The sequence below is a fragment of the Thalassophryne amazonica genome, chromosome 14 (assembly GCF_902500255.1).
Source record: "Thalassophryne amazonica chromosome 14, fThaAma1.1, whole genome shotgun sequence".
Taxonomy (NCBI): Eukaryota; Metazoa; Chordata; class Actinopteri; order Batrachoidiformes; family Batrachoididae; genus Thalassophryne; species Thalassophryne amazonica.
This window is the reverse complement of record NC_047116.1, coordinates 81810254-81831120: the sequence shown is the minus strand read 5'-3', so window position 1 is coordinate 81831120 and position 20867 is coordinate 81810254.

Sequence of the window (20867 nt, the reverse complement as noted above, 5' to 3'; positions counted from 1 at the left end):
ATCGTGGTTGAACATCCAGAATGAGCATGTAATCACACATCCATTATCAGTCCACCTCATGTGTCAGAGGATTCATTTGTATTATCATGTTATCATGGCTGTTAGACGCCATCCACATGGCCTCAGGAAGTGTCAATGCGTCACGGAGACACACTGACGCACAGTGCCTGTGATCGTGGTGTAACATCCAGGATGAGCATGTAATCACACATCCACTGTCAGTCCACCTCCTGAGTCAGTGGATTCATCTGTATTATCATGTTATCATGGGTGTTAGACCTCGTCCACATGTCACAGTGACATGCTGACTTGCTGTGACACATGGTGTATTTGGTGTGATTGCACAATGTTCATGTCTAGTGCAAATGATGATTGCACAGACGTTGCACATTACAATATTTCCTTTGAGTATCTGCACATGATGGGGGCATCCAGCTCACAAGGGCCACAATCAGGATGTGCTGTCGTGATCGGCCTGCTCCAAATGCTGGTGAGTACAACTGACTCCACCGCAGTTCGGACATTTTCCAGGATGAGCGACACACGAATGTGCCAAATGCTGTAGGTATGTTTTATGAGGCATTCAAGTGCAGTTCGAATGCAGCACTAATGGCAGGATTGTCATTTGAATGTCAATTTGTATGTTATGTGTCGGTCGCAGCTCGGAGAACCGACCAGCGTTTGAAGGACCCAGTATGAAATAAGCAGAGCACGGTACAAAGGCTAACTGAATTTAATACATAACAGTGATGTGATACAAAACAACAAAAGAGTGTGCGGTCTGGCGTGGTGGTGATACGGTGCGCTCCCAGCAGCGCTAACGGTCCAGAGCCAGAAGCCGTTCGGACCCAAGGACCCCGCCGACACCCCCCAGGTGGCTGCAACAAACCGAGTCTGTGAAAGAAGGAACCATTATGTGAGTCCACACTCTACACACAGAGAGACCACTCAAAGGTGTACATAAACAGCAAACACTTCCTGGCTTAATTACTAATCAGCTTCCCAACCTGCAGGCATGGAACATCCAGTTCACAAACTCACTGCAGTGGAAGCTGATACATGACTAACGTACAGCTCAATATAATAAGGTGTGAGGGACACCACATTTACTGACTGTATAAACGTTAGTCACAAAATCTAACGTACCTCAGGAAGTGTGCTGACGAGCGTGAGACCTCACCCCCTCCTCTCTCACAGACCGTGCATCAAACCCTGGACGTTCTCTGCATCCACTGATGATGAGATGGCTCCCGAGACGACGATCTCACCCGTCTGGTCACAAGGTCGAGTCTCTGGCAAATACACACTGTATACTCCAGTCTTAAATGCCACCATGTTCCAATCCATATAGATGCACCACAGCTGTGAGTCCTGACGAGCCGCAGGTGATCAGGGTGAGGTCCTGATAACCTCAGCAACACAGCCACTCAGTCCCAAATGCAAGCCACCTGGAAGGAAAACCAAAAGACAGAAACAAAAAGGCAGCCAGGCCCCCCAGCCATACAACAGTACCCCACCCTCACGGGAAGCCTCCCGGCGACCACACAAACCTGGCCCAGGAGAAACACCCCCCTCCAGGGACCATGGCTGGAAACCGCATCTGCATTCGTCTTCCAACAGAATGGTTGATGTCCTCTCCTCTGGCTGCATCCTTGCCTTTGTTTCAGTCAGTCACTTAGCACAGGTGTGGCCAGGAGTTCTTAAACCTGTGCGGTCAGCCTTTATCCAACCATGTTCGGTCTTTAGTCATAAAACAAAAAAGACAAACACAAACAACCAAAACACCCCCCCTCCCCAGGGGACCGTCCCATCAAACCCCGGGAAGAGGAGAAAGAAAAACCCCAAACTTAAGCTTACAAATAAAAGTGCTAAAACACCCCCCCCCCCCCCAACCCCAAACGACATGTAGGGACCAACACCCCCCAGAGGACTTCCCGCCAGCTCCAGGAGTAATAACCACAGCCGAGGTCCCTCTGGGATCCAACGTCACCCACGGGGACTCCCAGCGCCTCCCAGAGGACCACTCGTCAACCCCAGGAGATGCCTCCCCTCATGACCAATGGACCCAGCCCCGGCCGTCTATGGCTAGATGGACCCACAGCCCTTTCCCCCCCAGAGGACACCACAGTCAACCCTGAGGGCGGAAACTGGGGGGAAAAACAAGGAGAGAAAAAAAAAAAACATACAAACAAAACAACCCCAACCCCACCCCCTTGGCGCAGTGGAAACTGGAAGCACGTCCAGTGTCACCAACCGTGACTATACCCCAGAAGCCAACCGGGAGGAGTGGAACAGCGGTTATGGCAAACGGCACAAAACGGCGCCACTCCTCCGACTTCTACACCAGCCACTAGCTGCGGGTATATCCCACTGCCCCAAACCTCAGCCACGCCGATGGCAGACGGCCAAAGGCGTGCTGAAGCCGGAGGTGGAACAGGGAATCAAAAAACACCCCCCCCCCCCCCCCAGGTGCAGAGGTTACCCGGGAAACGCCCAGTATAACCAAACTGCACCACTCCAGCAACGCCGACACTATGGCTCACCCGGCTGGAGCCAGAGGAGAAGAGAGGGAAGAAAAAGAAAATACCCCAAACCCCCCCCCCCCCTCCCGGGTGCAGAGGCTACCTGGGAAATGCCCAGCACAACCAAACTGCACCCCTCCAGCAACGCCGACACTACGGCTCACCCGGCTGGAGTCAGAGGAGAAGAGAGGGCATAACAAAAACAAACAAAAAAAAATAAAAAAACCCAAGTACCACCCCATCACCCCCCAGGGGACCGTCCCATCAAACCCTGGGGAGGTGAAACAAAAAGAAATAAAAAGAAAGACTAACAGACCAACATACAGTTGTTTGGGTCCTTTTTTTTTTTTTTTTTTTCTTAGACAGGCTGCAGGGTCACAACCCCAGACACAAACAGTGAAAAAAAAACATAAATCCCACACAAAAACCAACTCAAAAAACACCCACACGAAATGAACTAACACAAAACAAATCAGTGACGTATACCGTTAAGCTCAAACAAATCGAACACACCTGTTCTAACTTAAGAGCTTAACGGTAATGTGACTAAGTCACCAAAAGAGGGAGCCAAAGTGCTAAAAATGAAAAAAACCCCTTTGGTGACAGAAAACAAACGAGCTGCATCTCCGTGCGCAGCTGTGTGCAACACACAACCAAAATGTGCTCAACTAAATAACGCCGGAGCTGATACGACAGACGCAGTAGTTATCTTTATCCGGGGAAACGGGGCTACAACTGTAACACAGGAAGCTCAGCGACCCGTGCCACAGAGCTCCGCCGGGCGCGTGCACCCATTACAGACACTCTTGCAGCTCCCGTTTAAACCTCTTATCCGGTCGGAGCGTGACGCGAAGCCGTCGCCAGTCACACTCCACCACGACCCACGGATAAGGCACAAACACAGGAACACGGCTGCAAGACAGCACAAATCAGTATTCAGTAATGGGTCTCAAACATGCACCATCCGGGCGGAGAGCACCCGCAACTGATCCGGATAACTACTGAACGTCTGCTGCCGCCCTCCCGGCGCGTTACCGTCTCTGCTACCGCTGGGTCCGTGATGTTTGGCCAGAGACTACTGTTATGTGTCGGACGCAGCTCGGAGAACCGACCAGCGTTTGAAGGACCCAGTATGAAATAAGCAGAGCACGGTACAAAGGCTAACTGAATTTAATACATAACAGTGATATGATACAAAACAACAAAAGAGTGTGCGGTCTGGCGTGGTGGTGATACGGTGCGCTCCCAGCAGCGCTAACGGTCCGGAGCCAGAAGCCGTTCGGACCCAAGGACCCCGCCAACACCCCCCAGGTGGCCGCAACAAACCGAGTCTGTGAAAGAAGGAACCATTATGTGAGTCCACACTCTACACACAGAGAGACCACTCAAAGGTGTACATAAACAGCAAACACTTCCTGGCTTAATTATTAATCAGCTTCCCAACCTGCAGGCATGGAACATCCAGTTCACAAACTCACTGCAGTGGAAGCCGATACATGACTAACGTACAGCTCAATATAATAAGGTGTGAGGGACACCACATTTACTGACTGTATAAACGTTAGTCACAAAATCTAACGTACCTCAGGAAGTGTGCTGACGAGCGTGAGACCTCACCCCCTCCTCTTTCACAGACCGTGCATCAAACCCTGGACGTTCTCTGCATCCACTGATGATGAGATGGCTCCCGAGACGATGATCTCACCCGTCTGATCACAAGGTCAAGTCTCTGGCAAATACACACTGTATACTCCAGTCTTAAATGCCACCATGTTCCAATCCATATAGATGCACCACAGCTGTGAGTCCTGACGAGCCGCAGGTGATCAGGGTGAGGTCCTGATAACCTCAGCAACACAGCCACTCAGTCCCAAATGCAAGCCACCTGGAAGGAAAACCAAAAGACAGAAACAAAAAGGCAGCCAGGCCCCCCCAGCCATACAACATTGTACCCACCTTAAAATGATGATGATTGGAATAATTTTCCACCACAGTTGAATTAGCAATATTTGTCCTGACAGATTGTGTGTAATAATGTTAAAGAAAAACACTGAGAGATACTGAGAGAGAACTTAGGACAATAGCTAGCAATATGGGTTCAATACAGCCTACGCTCTGTGACCTTACATGCCTTGTACTGGTAAAATGTAGTCCTAACCACAACATAAACCTCTCCCTTCCCCTTACTGTAAACTAGAGATGTCCTGATCAGGTTTTTTGGCCCAGATCCAATTCCAAGTCATCTGATTTTGAGTATCTGCTGATACCGAGTCCCGATCCGATACTTGAAAAAACTGAATGAACAATGAACAAATGCTAAATATATAATAATTTCATTTTAATCACTTTATTTTATTATTTATCACTTAAACAGTGCACTTCTCCTTGAGGTAGCTTGAACAATCAAATAATAATCTACCAGACTTAAAAAATGTACAAATTTCCATGTTATTTTATTTGTATAAAATAAATGTCCAAGGTTCAGTATGTTAAACAAGAAATGATCTAATCTGAAATAATAGGTGGTTTTAATTTATAGATGAAATGTTTCTAAAGAACATTTATTGATTTAGTTCATTTAATTACAAGTGTTCTAAACTTTATTAAACAGTAATCAGAAATTTTGAGGTAACAAACAACAACAACAAAAAACATTTCCAAGGATTTTTCTTCAGACATGTGGTTTCTGCACTGATATGTGGTTCAAATCCCCGCCTGACTGGAAAATCACTAAGGGCCCTTGGGCAAGGTCTTTAATCCCCTATTGCTCCCGGTGTGTAGTGAGTGCCTTGTATGGCAGCACCCTGACATCGGGGTGAATGTGAGGCATAATTGTAAAGCGCTTTGAGCATCTCATGCAGATGGAAAAGCGCTATATAAATGCAGTCCATTTACCATTTGTACAGATCAGTGGTTTCTGCCACTAGTCTTCCGTGTTTTGGCCCGATGCGTCGTTCCTGTCACAGCTCAGAGCATCAAAAGTTCAAAAGTCAACTTGAAAAGTAAAAGGAAAAAAAAACTACTTACATTTGCATACTGACAGTCCTCAGTGTACCCCTCTGATGCTTTATCAATGTTCAACAAGTTCAGAGCAGCGCAGCGAACATGAATGAAGATGGAAGCTCTTTAAAATGTGCTCCTAAATGTGATGAGTGAGCAACGCGTCTCACGCCTCTGACGCTTCCGACGCGTGAAAGGCCCAGTAATCTGTAATAATGAGCTTGAAATAGCGCTGATCAAAATAATGAGGATAAAATCTACATCTGATTCCTGATCGGGATGCAACGTCCGATTTCGATCAAGTCTGAAACCAAGTGATTGGGCTCGATTTCCGATCACGTGATTGGATCGGGACATCCCTACTGTAAACCCTCACACCCCCCCGTCACTTTGTATTTTATGCTCCCATCACAAAATGAAGTTGTGCTCCCATCACAAAAAGTGTCGCACTTTCTTGACAGTATCACAAACCATAGATTAATTTATTTTCCGTGATGCTGTCACAAAATGATGGCATGAGATTGGGTTGTGTAATGCAAGTGTGGTTTCAGTAACAAGGGTTCTCACAGCATGAGCTACGACTTGCCAGTTCAGGCCAGAACCCATTTACAGCTGGGTAGTCTGGGACAAAGCAATGACATGTCCAAAGAAATGGGTAGCATAACTGGTTATTGCTATGAGCACTTTATGTACACCACTTGGTGTGCTTTGTACCAATCAGTCGATGCTGCCTTCATCAGATAGATTATAATTATTCACAGAATGAAAACATAATCTAGATTCATGAGTTTGATCTGTATTGGCAGACGACTTTTGGGGTGGGGGCAAAGTTGCTCTTTGATACTTTGGCAGGGGAGGGGCATTGCCCCAATACCATGTAGCAATAACACACATGATCCCTTTAAAAGAATCTGTCCATTATTGTGGATTTCTGAACTCCCTATATCCTTCATCAACCCACCACAGATTATCTGACAGAACAGTTATATTACAGAATTATTATTTCTTTTAGAATACACTCCAATAATTCCAGAGGCTTTCAGAAAGAAACCACAACACATTCAGAAAAATTGCCGCACATGCACGACCAAACCATGTCTGAGTGTCTCCTCCCCTCCTAACTTTCTCTTGATGGAGCAGCTGCACTTTAGAGAAGCCTTATTAAGAGTAAGTGCAGAAACGCTTTGCCTTTAATACATTTCCAATCCAGTCTGCTGTTTTTGGCACAGAGAATATGTGTGCGTGTGTTTCACATAATCATCTCTGGAGTCCCAGAAATTACTCATACTTCAAGACAATGTTTCTCAGGTTTCTTTCATTTTAGTTCCCTTGTTCGAATTGTAAGCACTCCACTCTTTCTGCTTGCTTTGACAGACAGATCGCCTGTTCTCTGTCTCCGCTTTCATTGCGAATGAGGCTTTGTGCTCAGTTTTTTCCTTATAGCATATTCTCCACCTGGAACCTTCTTTCCATCTGTGTTCCACTCTGCCTTTAAATGTGATGAGGTGTGTTGTATACTTGTTTTGTACCTTGGCATTGGATTTTGCAGACTGCTGCAAAGTTTCCCCTTACATTTCAGTTACCTTTGCTGTTGCTGATTCTTCCACCTACACCCTAAAACATCAACAATTTATTTGTTATGCCTTTTCCAAGCTTATGACAGATTTGCTATTTTTCTTTTTCCTTTTTCTTTCTTTTTTAAACTTTATTCCTAAATTCTTCACTGCTTAATTTAGCACCATCAGTTGGTCTTAAGTGAATTTATCCCAGTAGCTACCAAACTGGATTGTCAGGCCCCCAAGGAGGGTTTGAATCCCTTCCAAGTGGATTATAAATGACTGGGGAAAGTTTGAGATTTAAAGACTGCAACACTTGCACCTTAAATGTTTGACATTTAGTTATGGACATTAATTCTATGTGATTAAATGATACCATAACATATGATTCAGTGTGGCCTTAACACTTGGAACAGTGAGCAGTAGAGGTGGGCAATACCAGGAATTTTGGTATTGATCCGATACCAAGTAAATACAGGCCCAGGATCGCTGATATTGATACCGATACTTTTTCATATTTAAGCTTCATAGATCCAAAAGATTCAAAAGACCTAAGATAGAATTTCACAAAAATATTGTACGTGACAACATAATACTTTATTATCACAATCAACATTTTTGTTTAAAAAAAAATCACTCAACACGACTTAAAATCTCCTGAGGTAGAGGGATGAGTTGAGGAAAGCGCTGAGTGAGTGGGCCAGGCTGATCCTACCTGCATGGCTGTTGGCTGGCGCTGCTGAGCCACGTGATGACGCAACAACAAAAGACCGGGGGGGGGGGGGGTGCTGCTCCATGTTGTGTGACATAGCACAGCGCTGCTCTGACAGACAGAGAGTAGACTTTGACAAATCTGCATGCACAGCAGTCAGTACATGAAGGAGAGAAAAAAGCTTGAGTATCGATCTTTTTACACGAGGATCATTCAATATCAATACCAGCGTTGGTATCGATATTAGGATCAATCGCCCACCTGTAGTGGGCAGTTCAGTACCTGTAGACCAACTCCAGATGTGGAGACACTGCTTATGTTAATGGCAGCAAAAGGAACAGTCCCCAACATGCATGTTTTGAAGGTGGAAACCCACGCAAACAACATGCAAGCTCCACACAGGAGGGAAGCTCTATGGATAGAATCAGACCACAGACCATTTTGCTGAGAGGCAAAAGTGCAAACCACTGATCAGCCCTTATGACTGATATATCACTTCATGATAGTTTCTAAGATGAACCATGGTTAAATTTTTAAGCAGTTCTTCAAAATACCCATTCTAAATATGCCATATACTATGTATGAAGAAAAACTCCTATACAGACCCTACGGCCCATTAGAGGACTATTCAGTAGAACACTGTTCCTTCCAGTTTCATCCAATATAACAAATTGGGATGTGTTTTGAAGCATCATAGTAACTTCTTGATCCATGTTTTGTCACTCTTGAAGAAATTTGGTCATGGTCATCACCAGCATCGGTTTTAAAATTGGGGTAAAGATTTTTGAGTTGTTCAAAAACTGAATCTCGAATCACCAAATTGTTGCTAATGCATTGTAACGTCTGGGTGTTCATACTCTAAACAGCTTCAATTATGTTCAAACATCTTTAAAAGGGGTAGTCCTAATGAGCACAGTTCGAAATCATGAACTGTGAAATCACGATCAAACATGTTTGATCGTGATCCATGAGGGTATAAATTTGAAGCAGAAGCAGCGTTTGTTGCGGTTCTGTCCAAGAACGCAGCTGGGCACAGCTTTACTTTTGTTTTCAAGCAGCTTGCTGTGTATGCACTTTATACGCTGTTAAATTGCCAGCTCTCCACTTTATAAGTGAGCCTGACAGGAGGCAAGTCAGAGTTAGCCGTTTCATCCCATTTTTGCAACTTTTCTGGATTGTAGGAGATCGTAATAGAATGGTGTCCTGTGGAATAGGGGTGTTAGTGTTGGGGATTATCCACAGATTCTGTAGCATAAAGTAGACAAGAGTCTGCAACTCTCCATGAACAGGATATTAATCCAAGGTAGGTACAACCCCAATTCCAATGAAGTTGGGACATTGTGTGAAATGTAAATCAAAACAGAATACAATGATTTGCAAATCCTCTTCAACCTATATTCAATTGAATACACCACAAAGAGAAGATATTTAATGTTCATACTGATAATCTTTATTGTTTTTAAATATAAATAAATATATTTGCTCATTTTGAAATGGATGCCTGCAACACATTTCCAAAAAGCTGGGACAGTGGTATGTTTACCACTGTGTTACATCACCTTTCCTTCGAACAACACTCAATAAGTGTTTGGGTACTGAGAACACTAATTGTGAGTGCCATGATTGGGTATAAAAGGAGCATCTCCAAAAGGCTCAGCTGTTCACATGCAAAGATGGGGCAAGGATCACCACTTTGTGCACAACTGCATGAAAAAATAGCCCAACAGTTTAAGAACAATGTTTCTCAATGTTCAACTGCAAGGAATTTAGGGATTCTATCATCTGCAGTAAATAATATAATCAGAGATTCAGAGAATCTGGAGAACTTTCTACATGTAAGCGGCAAGGCCAAAAACCAACATTGAATGACCTTGACCTTCGATCCCTCAGACGGCACTGCATTAAAAACTGACATCACTGTGTAAAGGATCTTACTATGTGGGCACAGGAACACTTCAGAAAAACATTATCAGTTAACACAGTTTGTCGCTACATCTACAAGTGCAAGATAAACTCTACCATGAAAAGCGAAAGCCATACATCAACAACATCCAGAAATGCCGCCGTCTTTTCTGGGCCTGACCTCATTTGAAATGGACAGATGCAAAGTGGAAAAGTGTGCTGTGGTCTGATGAATCCACATTTCAAATTGTTTTTGGAAATCATGGATGTTGTATCCTCCGGACAAAAGAGGAAAAAGACCATCCAGATTGTTACTAGTGCAAAGTTCAAAAGCCAGCGTCGGTGATGGTATGGGGGTGTGTTAGTGGACTTGGCATGGGCAACTTACACATCTGTGATGGCACCATCAATGCTGAAAGGTACATCCAGGTTTTGGAGCAACACATGCTGCCATCCAAGCAACGTCTTTTTCAGGGACGTTCCTGCTTATTTCAGCAAGACAATGCCAAGCCACATTCTGCCCATGTTACAACAGTGTTGCTTCGTAGTAAAAGAGTGCGGGTACTAGACTGGCCTGCCTGCAGTCCAGACCTGTCACCCATTGAAAATGTGTGGCACATTATGAAGTGCAAAATATGACAATGGAGGTCCCGGACTGTTGAACAACTGAAGTTGTACATTAGACAAGAATGGGAAAGAATTCCACCTACAAAGCTTCAACAATTAATGTCCTCAGTTCCCAAATGCTTGTTGAATGTTGTTAGAAGGAAAGGTGATGTAACACAGTAGCAAAAATACCACTGTCCCAGCTTTTTGAAACGTGTTGCAGGCATCCATTTCAAAATAAGCAAATATTTGCACAAAAACAATAAGGTTTATCAGTTTGAACATTAAATATCTTGACTTTGTGGTGTATTCAATTGAATATAGGTTGAAGAGGATTTGCAAAACATTGTATTCTGTTTTATTTACATTTTACACTGTCCCAACTTCATTGGAATTGGGGTTATAAAATGTTCTTTGTATTCAAACATATAATTTTGTGAGTATGAATATGTATATAAATCAGAATCAAATTTATTGTGAAGTAAGTTCTCACATACAAGGAATTTGATCTGGTGTCATTGGCGCATTAACAACAATAAAGAAAAGACAAAAGAAAAAACAACTTCTGTAAGAAGTAATTGTGCATAAACAACAATACATGAAAAATAATTAAATATTTCTGTATGAAGTAAAGGAGTCAAATAGACAAATGGGCAAAACTATGTTTACTGTCAATTAAATATAGTGGAATGGGGCTGTGCAGATATGCAGATGTACAGTACCTTTCAGTCTGAACTTTGTGGGAGTGTCTATCTATGTGTAGTGGGTGTGGTGGCCAAGTTGTTACTAGTGTTGTAATGTAATGAAGTAGAAATACTTTGTTACTGTACTTAAGTAGAATTTTGAATATCTGTACTTTACTTCATTATTTACATTTCTGGTGACTTTCACTTTTACTTCACTATGTTTCCTCATTAAAATGTATACTTTTACTCTGATACATTTCCCTGAACCGTATTTGTTACTCTTTACTACAATATAAAAGTTTAAGAAATTTTATTGGGCAGCGTCTGTTTGCAAAGGTGAAAGCAGTTGTGCACCGTACTGGGAAGAGATACAGTCCTCTACAGCCAGAGCGCAGGTGTCCACCTTTCATCCCTGCAGCAAGTGCCGTGTTTGACATAAAAAAAGTTTAAAAGACAAAAAAAAGTTGAATCTGCACCCCTGCTGAGGAAGGGGAGAGTGGAGGGTGAAAAGGTGGGACATCTGTGCTTTGGACCCGCACACACTGACATGTGCAGCCATACACAGATCGGTTCCCGCTGGAATTAATGCACACTCTTAACACACAAGTACCGACAAAATTGGCCGGTGTGGCTGTTTCATTTCATTTATTTGAAATTTCCGCAGAGATGAAAAAGCAGTGCCACATTTTGGATTCAAGAGCGCAAACAGCGCCGTGTTTGGTTGCTTTGCAGTGGTTGGTGGTGATGACGCTTGCATTTTTTCCCTTAAATTTGGCACAATTGTGTAGCTATAAATGACTGTTCTGTTTAACAAGAGCCTGGCCGTTGTGTTTAACAGAAAAGTGTGTGTGGGTCTTCAGAAAAAGAATGGTAACTTTATTTCCAGCTACATCTCACTCATCCCCTCACCAACACCAACTGCTCCACCAGAGGCAGATCCAGCCTTTTTTAGAGGTTGAAGCCCCATCCTGATTTCTCCAGACACCACATTGACTTTCTTTATGTGTTGCAATTTCACTCTCCACTCATTTTGGATTTGACTTTTAGTCAGTCCTTTTACTTAAAGTACATTTTATATGAGAAATTTACTTTTGATACTAAAGTAAAATTCAGATACTTTAAGACTTTTACTGAAGTAATATTTTTTTTAAAGGAGACTTTAACTTTTACCAAAGTAATTTTATGCTAAGATACTTGTATACTTTCACTCAAGTATCAATTTGACATACTTTATACAAGACTGATGGTTACTGCACTTGGTTTCAGTGTGGAAGGTTCCCGGTTTAAACCCCACCCCTGCCAAATTTCTCCATGTAATGTGGAGTTGCGTCAGGAAGGGCATCCGGTGTAAATCGTGCCAAATCAAGATGCAGATCCACCTCGGATTTGCTGTGGCGACCCTGAGCACAAACAAGAGAGCAGCTGAAGGGACTTACTTTTGTGCATATATTTTTAAAATTCATTTATTTAACTTCTATCGGACATTGTTATTTCTTTAACCCTATAACGCCAAGTGTGTCATATAAGATACAGGATTTTCTGAGCTGTCTGCTTCATCAGTGTGATATTTTCTCCCCAAAAAATCCATCGTATACAATGAGATACTTATAGTGCACAGACAAACCACAAGATGTCAGTATCTTATGCATCAGAGGGCCTTCAGATGAGACATTCATAATGGCTGCCTGAAACAAGTGATCCACAGTAATTTCCCTAAGAAAATGCAGCATTTTATAGGTTTGAAATGTTATGTTTGCTCTGGATTTAAAATGGATGTTTTTATGCTAGAATGCCCAGTGTAGCAAATATGATACAAATACAAACTCATATATGCAAAAAAGGTTTTTTTTTTTTTTTTGGGGGGGGGGGGGGGTTGTTAAAAGGTCCAATAAAGACTTGTTTCAAAAAATTAGAATTTTCTGACAATTATTTCACAGGGTGGCCTTTATAGGGTTAAATTTGCAAACAGGCGGCTAGGCTGTCATTTTAAATCAGAATCATAATTTCTGATGTATTGCAACACCTAAGTCTCGACAATCTTTCATCTTTAAGAAGAGTTTGGTTTTTGTAAGTGTGTTTGGGCCTGAGGGAGGAGACCTGCTAAGATCTAACTGTTGCAAGAATTGCAGTCAGACTGCTGCCGCCTTTCTGTTCCTTTCTTTTTACCTTTTACAGAGTATTTGCTCCAGCACCACTGTGAAGCCTTTTCACCAACACCTGTCATGCCTTGAACTCTTCCCTGCACCAGCAGAAAGGGGGCAATAGGTGCTACATTGAGGTATTGCTGTGCATTTTGACAGCATCAGCCCTCAATGAGCTGTGTCATCACAACATAAAGCAACTGACAAGTGAGGAAGCACAAAGCAGGGCGCCCTCTACCCAGCGATTAGCAATGTAGATCAAGCATAATATTGTAGTTCATATGTTCTATTTGTACTCTTATGTTTGCATCTGATATGCTGTCAGATCTGTGATTACCGTATTTCTTCAACTCATGCAAAGCAAACATTTCTTCTTTCCATAACATTTTATTGCTGACCAACAAAATCACTTAGTGTATGTCTGCTGCATATATTTCTAATCCACACATTTACACACCAAGGCAAACACATTAGTCATGTTGACAGTAAATAACAGATATACAAAAATAATATATGCACATTTTCCATACTTTCATGTTGAGGCTTAAATATCCATCCTGCAAATCTACAACCACAACTGCCAGACTCACTCACTCAGTTCAAGAACTACCTCTGTTTCTTGACAGGAAGCTGCGCCACTGTACAGCTTTGAAAGCTTTGAAGAATTATCTGAGCTCAACAGTATCCCATGTTCATCCAGGCCCCATATATATATACACACACACATAATGGGCTAATTCTGTCTGTCTGTCCGGGATAAACTCCCAAACTACAATATGTAGCCCTAAAAACTATATATATTCTGAATCCTCATGACATGGGGAACAAACTGGTACCATTTCTTTAAAAGTTGAGTGTAACCAAAAAAAAAATAATGCGTTAATCTATTCTCTTTATCGATTTATCTTTTATAGAATTACTGCGCAACTGGGTCAAGCTACCCTGGTTGCCCAGGTCTATAGCTCATGGAATTACTGGGAAACCAGGGCCATCTTTTATGGAATTACTGGGCAACCCCTCAATCCTGAGGATGTCATCAAGAAACCCTGAATAAAGTGGTCAGAATTTTAATTACACACAACCCGGACAGCGCCGGGTGCCCCAGCTAGTGTGTGTGTGTGTATATATATATATATATATATATATATATATATATATATATATATATATATATATATAATTCTCTCAAGCCCAAATTTGTGAAATATGTTAGTTAGTTTTATCTATACTATATATAATGACATTTTCAGTTTTTTCTTAGGCAACATGGAACATTGCCTGGAGGTGTGGCTCATGCTAATGTTAGCCTACTAGCATCCATTATGTGATGCTAGCAAGTTGATGTTCAATCACAAAATGCAGGAATATGTTAAAAAAAACAAATGCATTTTTAGGATTCCATCGCATGAAGTGGCTGAAAGTCTGTGGTTCCACCTGAATGGGACACTTCCCAAATTCATCAGATATACATTTAGAGTTTGGTGGAGTGAGACAATGCACATGAAGTGTTTTGACCAAGTAGATAGACAAGTACTGTGAAAGGGAATCAAACCCAGATTCACATATTTGTTGTCTAACGCCTATTCCACTGAGCTACCTGCTTTGTCAAATAAGACAATTGCCTGAAATTAAACCTTAGTCCGGCTCTGCTCTGTCAACCCACATTAGATCTGTAATATTTTTTTTTCATCAGGGCAGCAACATCCCTTCCCTATTAACTACAGGCAGACCAAAGCATGCGCTAATAACCTGACATAAACGGCTAAGTGTCACACTGCTGCAGAGGATATTTCAGGGCACCTTAATGATCAACCATAACTTCAGTGTATGCACTAAACTGCAGTCCTACAGTGTCAGAGAACAATTATCAGCTGGACAGGTTATTTCATTTTAGTTTATATAGGGAAAGAAAGTTTATTTCATTGGTCTGAATTCAAACTGTGTCTCACCAGGCAGTAGATGCCATATATTTACATACACCCCATCTGATCTTTTAACATCATTTTTTTGTTTTCTCAACTCCTCACATTTCATGTTACCAAATTATGGATTTGTAATGACCATTCATTGGTTGCTTTGATGGGATGCAGTACATGTGTTGGACCTTTCAGACCAAATTTAAGGGTTACTTGAGGGTTACTATAGTCTGCACTAAGATTTTTATATCATTCAACTCGAGCAGCACAGTGGCACAGTTGGCATTTCACAGCAGAAAGGTACTTGTATGTTTGCATGTATTTCCAATATAGGTGTTCACTTCCTCGGAGCAATCCAGTTTCTTTCCACCATCATAACACACACATTAGATTCATGCTACATTCTCTACACTTAGCTAAGGTAGTTTCTGTAGTCTTGGACTTGTTCCATGCGTAGGAGGCTGGCTGCCCAACACTCCTAATGTTGTGTTTGTGTCTACCAGTAATTAGGATGGATTACAGTTTTTGCTGAAATTACAGACAATAACAAATAAAGGCTCCTGTACAGTTGCTTGTGTTACCTCTATTCTTTTGTGCATAATTATTCCATTTAGTTGTTCATGAGTACAGTAAAATTTACCTAAACCATTGTCGTATAAACCGGATATTTGCACTCACTGGACAAAAACAAAAGTCCAAATGCTTTTGTATGGTTTTCCATGTAAGAAAAAACATATATAACTGATTTTGTGTAACAAATTTTTTCTTCCATCGGACAAAATGTCCTGTCCGACCGCAATGCATTTCCACTAAAAACCCCTCGCATGTACCAGACAAAGCAGTTTGGACATGCCCAGTAACAGAGGTACGAAATTAAAGTTCAGCACTGACACTCAGCAATTCGAGGAAAGTAGCAACCATATTTCCATTATTAAATGACCGGCCATTTATTTATTTTTTGAAACCATGCTCAGAAAGGGACCCACAGTCTGATGTGCACCTGCTAAATCAGATACTGCAAAAGGCTGTGATTTGTCGCTTTTACATTTTCACTCCTTCATCTCCACTCGTATTTTAAAAGTTTTTGCAGTGCGCATGCTGATTATATTTTGATCATAGATCAAAGACATTTAAGAGAAGTCCACAAATTTAACTAACTTCACAAAATAGAATTGGAAAAATACACTCAAATGACCCGCAATTCATGGAGGAAATTGTACACCTTACCTTTGATTTGGAGATTGATGATTGTAGAAAGAAGAGCTTGATGAGGGACTGGGGGGCTGGCGGCTGCTGGGCGGATGGGGGGTCGTGGTCTCCACAGGATGGGTCTCGCTCGGGCAGTCTCCTGGTCATGGGCTTTGGTGGCTAGGGTGGGATCCGGGGTGGGGGGTGGAGGGCTTTGGTGCTGGGGAGCCTGGCTGTCGGGAGGCCTTGTACTCTTCGTGGCCCTGGGGTGGGGCCTCGCCTCTTTTCTGGGGACTGGGCCCCGTCCTTGTGTGGCTCGGTGGTCCCTACCTTGTGTTTTGGATTCAGATGCGGTGGCTCCTTTGCTCCCCATCCTTGCCGCTGCTCGATCCCGCCCTCGGGGGCTGTTGCCCAGGTGGCGTGGTTCTGGGGCTTCCCCTATTGGTGGGTCCAGGCTGGCACCCTGTGTGCTTCCCTCGGGTTTGGGGCAGCTTTCTGTGACCCTGTGGGGGGGTGTTGTTGGGGGTGCGTTCTGGCGCCGTTGGGCCGCTCCCCTGTTGGTTTGCTGTGCTGCCCGGTGGCTGCGGGGGCTGCCTTTCCTAGCCCCCATGCCCTTCCGCTGCCCCTTTTCTCCTGGCTCCCCAGGGGCCCTGCGTCCTGGACCCACTTCTGTCTTCGCTCGCCACTGGCCGTGTGGCTTCTGATGTGCTGGAGTGGTCCATGTCATATGGTAAGGCTCTGTACTCTTGTCTTGGCCCAACACACCAGCCACAGTACTGATTGGATATTTAGCTGTGATCTGGGTCTCTGTGTGTGGATGGTTGCATGTTTGTGGCCATCACCACAATTCAGTTTTTGGGTGCTCTTATGAGGATTAACACTATGGTGTTCTGGATTAGGGTATGGATGCTCACTAATTAGACAACAGACTGTTGCTGTCACTGTTTGTTCATGTGTGGTTGTTTGTCATGGTATGTCATATGGTTCGGGCCCCGTCTCCTCAATGCCTCACGTCACACATATTGTCTTCACCACTTGTCGTTCGTTCTTGTCTGTCTTTGTGTTGATTTGGTGGTTGGCCCTTCCTGATAGAAGCTGTCAGTTGGCTTTGAGTAGGATGTTGTAGGCTGATTGGGAATTGCGGATGGGGGTCACACACACACCACATTCACTCATGCACTACATACCTTCTGTCTTGCAAGAATAAATTGCATATATGTGTATTAATGCTCATAAATGGTTCTGCCAGTGTGGCACTTACCATTACTATATATGCAGACAGGGAGAAAAGAAAAAAAAAGCATAATACAGAAAAACTGCATTAAGACGTGACATAAAACTTTAAAAGGACACGTGCATGTCAGTGTCATTGGATGCCATGGAGTTACAGAGTTGAAGAAGCATAAATCAGGCTTGATTGTCCCCTCACACATAACATGAAGTTGGGAGGGACAGACAGTCAGACAGTCGTGTATGGATGCCATACGATCTTGCAGTGATGATGCACATACACAATCACAGTGCAACTATATGAGTGGTTTGATATGATATTGCACTCACACATCAGCAGACACAATTAAATATTGTACAAATGTTCATAAATCAAATAAAATGTGTGAAGGCAATATAATGACACACCACAGAACATTATAAGAACAATGACTGGAATGCTTAAATGTAAGACAATCATGTTCCTGGTAATGATGTGTAATTGATGCTTGATGGCTTAAGCTGGGACAGGGTCTGTGTTGGAATTGAGGAAACAAATGTATTGTTTTTGTCTGTTAAAATATTTAATTCCTGTTATAAAAAGCAGAGCAGAGAATTTTTGTTCATGAACCATGCCCATGGAAGTAAACAAGGAATTAATGAAATTACATGAATTAAATGATGCACTCCCATCATGAACACATCGGCCAGCCACAGGGAGTGTCCACACATCCAGCTGTCTCTGGCCAATTGTGATGTGGAGCACTGAAAGACACCACATCATGTGGACTGTAACTCACGTGGTGGATGTGACATTTGCCTCACCACCTGGCCATTTACATGATCAGACAGATATTTTCACATGGGGCAGCCTGGCTGATGGTATCTGCAGTGTGCACTGAGGCACAGCTGAACGCATTCCAAAGGTACTATGTGTTCTATTTTTCTTCATGTCATTGGAGCCTGCTGACACATGCATTGTGGTGGCTTTTAGGGGGCTGTATGTTCTACATGGGAAGATATGTGTGCTCCAGATGTAAGTTATGATGTCACAGCGGTCAGGTGGGACATGATGATTGCCTTGCGCTGACATGATCTGAGCAACACGCCCCCATGTCCGGAGCAGCAAAGCACTTACATGAATGCTCTCACAGCTTTTCACCCTCCAGGATGTGGTGCAAATGACATCCTGGACTGAGAGCAAATGCTCTCAGTCTGTCAGTCAGGCTGGACGGACCATGTGGATGTTGCGATCACGTGTCACATGAGGCGCAGCAGGCTGGTTACTTGTTTTTAATTTTTCACCATGTCATGAGAGCCTGCTGACACATGTACATCATGGTGGCATGTTGAGAAGTGATGCTCTTCATGCCACAATATGTGTTCTCCAGCATTGAAGTGCTATGACACAGCAGTCAGGTGTCATGATGATTGCCTTGGTTAACATGCGTGTGATCATCTGACGGCTTCGGTACTCCCTTATGCAGTGATATCATCTGATCACCTGGGCCTGGGCTGTGATCTGATGGCATGTCGTGTGACATGGCTGTCCGGCCAGATGGCGCGGGCACGGAACGCTGCGTCATGTGGGGTTTATATGGGATTCTTATGGGATGACATTTTCGGAGGTGATGGTGGGAGCTGTCAGCAGGATGTATAGCACAGGATATTGCGTGGTTGGTGTCTGCACCTCCCAGCGCTGTGGCATGTAGCTGGATCAGCTGGGTTTTTATTTTTATCTATGTTGTGGTGGGATGGGTACACTGCTGCCTGGTGATTCCACCTCCAGCAGGACATGCTGGACATGCCATGATGGCTGTTCCACAGCTGTCGCCTGTTCCATCCTGGACATGACAGCCATCCAGATGTGCATGCTGTGCTTGACTGTGATCAGTCGCACCTCGACAATGCTCGATCATGGTTTGGGGGGACATGACACACTCACATGCCATTTGTGTTGCTTAGTGGGGCACAACACACTTGCACACCATTTCTGTTGCCTGGGGGCACACACAGCACATTGACGTCCTTTGAGCTATCGCCATCTCAACCGCACCTTGACAGTTGTGTCCTGGTCACTACATTCATGCTGGCCACGTGAATGGGCCCGCATTTTCTAAGTGCCCAGCGACTACTGTTGGAAGTTCGTGGGTGGCACTTTGACTGTGACCGTGTGCACTGAATGGGGATTTTCCAGCCATTCACCCTCATTCAGCCGCTGGTGTGAAGGCTGGCTCGATTGCGACATTTGTCCAATGTTCAAAATGGCCAATCTTGTGCAGCCCTTCAACCACAATCTGAATGGTTCCATCTGTGTACGACAAGATGTACAAATGGGGCGGCTGTTTGTTGTGATTTGGCGCTATATAAGAAAAAAGTTGATTGATTGATTGAACTACAGTCAGATGGCAGTACGACTTCATCTTGATGTTGTCCAATTGGGTTTTGAGCACGAACATGACGTGAATGTGGAGTGCATGTGCTGTGGCCGAATGCTTGTGCCAACTGCTGTAGGAGGCATTTGAGTGCAGCTGTGATTTTTCATGACTGCCATTCGAATCCTCCTTCTTGCACCATTCATCCTCATTCATGTTATGTGTGAAGTGGCCATTAGGACTTTAAGGTGCCACTGCACAACAGACTTAGAAAAAATGAGTGACTACGCCAAATGTAATCAAATCAAATCAAATCAATTTTATTTATAAACAGTTGCCTCAAGGCGCTTTATATTGTAAGGCAAAAGCAATAAAATAATTACATAAAAACCCCAACAGTCAAAACGACCCCCTGTGAGCAAGCATTTGGCGACAGTGGGAAGGAAAAATTACCTTTTAACATGAAGAAACCTCCAGCAGAACCAGGCTCAGGGAGGGGAAGTCTTCTGCTGGGACTGGTTGGGGCTGAGGGGAGAGAATCAGGAAAAAGACATGCTGTGGAAGAGAGCAGAGATCAATCACTAATGATTAAATGCAGAGTGGTGCAAACAGAGCAAAAAGAGAAAGAAACACTCAGTGCATCATGGGAACCCCCCAGCAGTCTAAGTCTATAGCAGCATAACTAAGGGATGGTTCAGGGTCACCTGATCCAGCCATAACTATAAGCTTTAGCAAAAAGGGAAGTTTTAAGCCTAATCTTAAAAGTAGAGAGAGTGTCTGTCTCCCTGATCTGAATTGGGAGCTGGTTCCACAGGAGAGGAGCCTGAAAGCTGAAGGCTCTGCCTCCCATTCTACTCTTAAAAACCCTAGGAACTACAAGTAAGCCTGCAGTCTGAGAGCGAAGCGATCTATTGGGGTGATATGGTACTATGAGGTCCCTAAGATAAGATGGGACCTGATTATTCAAAACCTTATAAGTAAGAAGAAGAATTTTAAATTCTATTCTAGAATTAACAGGGAGTTAATGAAGAGAAGCCAATATGGGTGAGATATG